Below are 5,240 nucleotides of genomic sequence, written 5' to 3'. Positions count from 1 at the left end.
GGGGGGCTGGGGAAGGGGCCGGCGGGCGCCAGGCGCAGCCGGGGTGCTGCTCTGCGGGTGTGCACTGGTGTGCGTAGATGAGCGCGGGTGTGCGCTGTCCGCGGGCCCGGGCTGGGCAGGGGGAGGGGAGGCTCGAGGTGCTCCTCCGGCTCCTACCGTGCTGCGCAGCGTGGGCTCCGGCAGCCGGTGCCGGCGGCCGGGAGGCTCGTCCGCGCCGCGGGAAGGAGGGAGGTGTATGGAGAGGGAGAAAGGATCGCAGCCTGGGACCCTCCCCGAGCCAAGCCAGAGACCGGCCCAGACCGCGGCTCTTGTGTGGTCGAGCTGTCTTTATCCGTTTGACATGACAGCCTGACTTCCTCTTTAGTAGACCAGAGGTTGTGTGTGCGTGGTGCGCGATGGGGTCCCTTGGAGACGGCGCTTTTGGTTCTGGCCGGTCTGTCCCAGGAGGAGAAGTCCCGGGGCTCCTCTCACAGCGGTGAACCACCCTCTCTGTGCCTGTGTGTGTCAGTTTTGTTGCTTTCCTGGCTCAGACACCGCACAGGGCAGCTCTGGAGTGCTAGTTTGGAGAAGTGGGGTTATTTGCTGACTCGGCTGGCAGTCCTTGCTGCAGGTCTGGGGAATGGAAACACCCCACCTTTGCAGACTTTGCTGCTCTTAGGATATTGACACTCACAGGCGCACAGCCAAGTTGCATGGTGGAACTCTGCAGCTCCTTTCACGAAAAAAGGAGACAGCTTGTTTTTTTTCCTTCTGCCATTTATTTATGGATCGTGAAATGAACACTGCTTGGGGTCCTGGTTGGCACAGAGTCAATCTTGACTTTGACACCCTATCAAACATGCCATTTCTTGATATTTAACATCTCATACATCTTGAAGGGGTTGCATTTGTTGCTTTGCTGTCCCCAGTTAGAATCCAGCCAGGACATTTAGATGCAATCAATCACCAGAATGATTTGCTTTCATATCTTTGAGAGTCACATTTCTGGTTTGTTTTCCTTAAGTATTTACAGGCATTTTTTTTTTTTCTTTCTGTGGAGGAGAGATCACTGAGTTAAAACTCATGTGAGCCTTAAATTTAGCAGGAAGAACAGCTGGCAATTGTGATGAATCTACTTGTTCCCTTTGGTTCCAGAGCGTTTAAAAGTGTAAGTTGATACTAGGATTTTCTCCACCTTTTAGTCACATACTTTGACAACTGTTAGACATTTGCTTTCTTTCAATCTTCCAGTTTTAGTCTGTTTTGGTCATGTCATCTTTGCTGGTCCAAGTTACTATACTTGTCTCTTAATTCCTAAGTCTTCAAGTACAAAAAATGAATCTAATGGACATTATTATTATCACATACACAACAGAATTTCACAGAGAACTTTAGAGTTGGAAGAGATGCTAGACAGTCCTTCATTTTTTTAAATGAAGAAACTGAGATCTGAAGAAGTGAAGCGTGGGATCTTGAAGGACCACAGCTGTTGGCCTGTATTGCTGAAACTAACTCCTGTCTCCTGCCTTCCAGGCTTCTGTGCTTTTTGCTAGTGGTTGTAAGACACCTCTGTCTTTTCATTGGGTGTGTTAAAAGGGTTACAAGGGGCGCCTGGGTGGCGCAGTCGGTTAAGCATCCGACTTCAGCCAGGTCACGATCTCACGGTCCGTGAGTTCGAGCCCCGCATCAGGCTCTGGCTGATGGCTCAGAGCCTGGAGCCTGTTTCCAATTCTGTGTCTCCCTCTCTCTCTGCCCCTCCCCCGTTCATGCTCTGTCTCTCTCTGTCCCAAAGAAAATAAATAAACGTTGAAAAAAAAATTTAAAAAAAAAAAAAAAGGGTTACAAGAAGTTATCCGCTCCTAAATCAAGATCAACAGTAGGGGAAAGTGTATTTTTTGGTCTTAGAAAGAAAGTTATTCTTCAGGATTTATCAGAGTAGGACTTTCAAAGATGTTTGTCTTTTAAAATGTTTTGGAATACATCTCCTCCCTTCCCCAAAGAAACTAGTATCGTTATGGAGAAAAAAAGTCATGTAACCTGCATTTGATTCCATCTCCAAATGCATCAAAGGGGTCTAAGGAGTTTAAGATTCAGGAGCATCTAAGAATTGCCAGCCCATCTTGGGACAAGGCCAGAAGAAGGCTGGGTGAGGAGGTGGTCTGGGCTGGGTGGAGTCGTGAGCAATAAAGGTTTCTGTGTGGCTTCAAGTCCAGGAAGTGTGTGATCTTTCTTGCCTTATATAGTCTTACCTTTCAGTTTGAAACTAAATTCTTAGACGCTGGTTCCTAACCTCATCAAGGCTTAAAAACCCTTTGCTTAAATCCGTACTTAGCAAGAGTTTTGCTCCATCCTTTGGGTAGGGGGCTGCCTGCTCTGAGTCTCTGCCTTAGAGTTTGTAGAGGAGCACCTAACTCTCCATTTTGCTGCTGGTAAAACAATCACTTCTCAATTCCTGCCTCACCTTTTTTTTTTTTTTTAACATTTATTTATTTTTGAGACAGGGAGAGACAGCATGAACGGGAGAGGGTCAGAGAAAGAGGGAGACACAGAATCTGAAACAGGCTCCAGACTCCGAGCTGTCAGCACAGAGCCTGACACGGGGCTTGAACTCACGGACCGCGAGATCATGACCTGAGCCGAAGTCGGATGCTTAACCGACTGAGCCACCTAGGTGCCCCCCTCCCTCACCTTTTAATGCCCTATTTGTGAGGTGATTCTTGATTTTTGCCATGGCTTTTGGATTTTTAGCTTGATATCCTGATTTCCCTGACACATTCTTGTTGTTGATAACCTGAATCACAAGTTGTCTTGGTTTGTTTTCAAATGTGCCTAAAAGAAAGAATGTAAGAAGATGACATTTCCTGTCCTGCTGCAGTGGGGTGGAGGAGCTTATTGGGTTGATGGGAGTCCCCACCTCTACAGTCAGCCCACACTGGCACCTCAGTCATGCACCAGGAGGAGACATCTTTTCTGAACTCTGTTTTGGGAGAGTTTTAAAAGGGGATAGGCAAGTGTGATTTTTAGTTTTGTTTTTGTTTTTTTAATTTAAATTACTTTTTTTCTTTCTTTCTTTCTTTTTTTTTTTACTATGAGAAGGAACCGAGAGCTGTTGCTACAAACAAACTTAACATTTAGCACTTCTGCATTTGTAACCGTGTCTCTTCTGTTTTCCACTTCACACAACGCATACCGTTTTTCTTGCAGTGTTCGGGGGACCAAGGATCCTGGTTTGCCAACAGAGGGGTTTCCCAGGATGTGAGACTTTCAGTGCTAACACTGGGAAAATTCTAGGCAAACCAGGATCAGCAGCATAGAACACACTCACCTATGTAATTAATATACTAATGTAATTGTTTCCTCCTAGAAGGACATTAGAAGGTTTCTTTATATCTTTGATAAAGTGAGGTAATTTTAAGTTTGGGAAAGAAAGTTCTATTTCATACAAATGTAGTGCCTTTTAGCTCAAGATAGCCATGAAACTCCTTGAAATTTTATTTGCTATTGAACTTTTGGGGGCTGCTCTTTATGTCTAGTTAAGGTACTCTCGTGATTTTAAGTGTCTGATCATATCTTCAGCCTGCCTCCGATTCCCTCCTCACCACCCCGCCCCCCCCCCAAAAAAAAAAAACAACGTTTTTCAAAGTTATGAAGCCAGAATGGTAAGCTGTTTTGGACCTTTAAATGTTCACTATTCTTACCTGAATTTGCTAGTGACAGCAGAATGTCACCTCCATCTCGAGGGCTGCCTGTAGACAAACTGTTTCAGCAGGTGGCCCTTTATGGAGCTTCCTGCCTGGAGGCCTTCTGGCTAGGTGTCCCCTTGCCAAGTCCTAGCTCACACTTGAGTCACCCATGTCCTTGCCAAAGGCAGTGGCTGGCAGCCGTGGCAGTGGCAAGAAACTAGAAATCCTGTAACTTTGATTTCTAGCTCGTAGTGTGGGGCCTTGGGACACGTGTATTTTATAGGCTGCTCCCATCCTTCCGTCGCTCTCTAGGGCACTGGGTCTATAGCAGGCACTATGCTGCAGCCCTGCCCTCAGCAAAGATGAAAGGAAAAGAAAGGCTTTATTCTTTGGACCCTTCTTTAGTTGTTTTGGGATCCATTCACATGATTTGGGGAGTGCACTCGAGGACTGGTGTTTCTTGGCAGAGACCTAATAATGGCTTACATTTATTGTGATCTTCTTGTATGCTGAGCCCTGCCATGAATCACGCCTCTTAATCCTCATGCCATGCTAGGAGGTAGGTGGCAGTGTGATTCCTATTTTATAGATGAGAAAACAGAAATAGGCTAATTGACTTGTTCAAGGTCATACACCCACTAAATGATTGAGCGCTGTGTCCTACCCTGGCACACTGATTGCCCAGGTGGGGCTTTAACCGCAAGGCTATACTTTTAATAGTCAGAAGGTCTATGCGGTAGTAGGACTTCTGGATGCCTGCTCTTATTTAGCAGGAAGCCACTGGGCTAGCCCTACTCCCTGCACTTCACCTAGCTCTTGGGGCCAGACCTACTTCTGTCAGAGTTAGGAGCTCCTCTGAGGCCTCTCCTCCCAGCAGCCTTGGACCTGGCTTACCCTGTTAGCTTCTCCACCTCTCCACCCTGGTGAATGACCTGTTGATTGGTAGCTTGGGGAATTTTTTCTTGGTCATTAATAAATAAACTATGATCATTGTAGGAAAATCAGAAAGCTAGATTAGCAAAAAGAAACAGTTAAAACCATCTGCATTCTCTGTACTCAGAAGTCCTCCTGACATCTTGATATAGAAGGAAACTTCTAGTTTTCTAAGTAGCCAGATAAAAATTTTAACTTTCTGCATGATAATATCAGTATCTTTCTCTTGACCACAAAGCTAACAGTTCTGCTCTCTAGACCAGTGACTTTTCCAAATAAACTGAATTTATGCTTCTCTTAAATAAATGACTGGCTGCTCTAGTGTAAACCCAGCAGCACGTACTTTTTTTTTTTTTTTTTAAGATTTCAGCTTTTACTTCCTCTTTTTCTCTAAACAGAGAGTAAATATAAACTCCAAAAAGCACAATTGTTTGTGCCAGAAACAGGACTGAGCTATTCTTTAAAAAGACTTCTATTTCAACAATATAATATGATTTTTTTTTATAGGCTGAAGTACAACATGAAATAATTTTTAAAAAATAGGGAGGAGCTAGAGAGATCTGATAGTCCTGTGGTTTTAAAACTTTGTAAAGCTATGGCTCTCCTTTTTTTTTTTTTTTTTTTTTTTTTTTTTTTTTTTTTTTT

The 5,240-nt window shown here is 44.7% G+C and overlaps 1 protein-coding gene across 1 annotated transcript in view; it reads left to right on the top strand.

Moving 5' to 3' along the window:
* The window catches only part of ANKRD44 (ankyrin repeat domain 44), a 330,752-nt gene that overhangs the window by 772 nt on the left and 324,740 nt on the right, over positions 1-5,240 (top strand). The window lies entirely within an intron of this gene.

The sequence above is a fragment of the Herpailurus yagouaroundi genome, unplaced genomic scaffold (assembly GCF_014898765.1).
Source record: "Herpailurus yagouaroundi ecotype Mexico unplaced genomic scaffold, PumYag 140, whole genome shotgun sequence".
Lineage (NCBI taxonomy): Eukaryota > Metazoa > Chordata > Mammalia > Carnivora > Felidae > Herpailurus > Herpailurus yagouaroundi.
The sequence above is the reverse complement of the archived record's forward strand: the minus strand, read 5'-3'. Positions and strand labels throughout refer to the sequence as shown.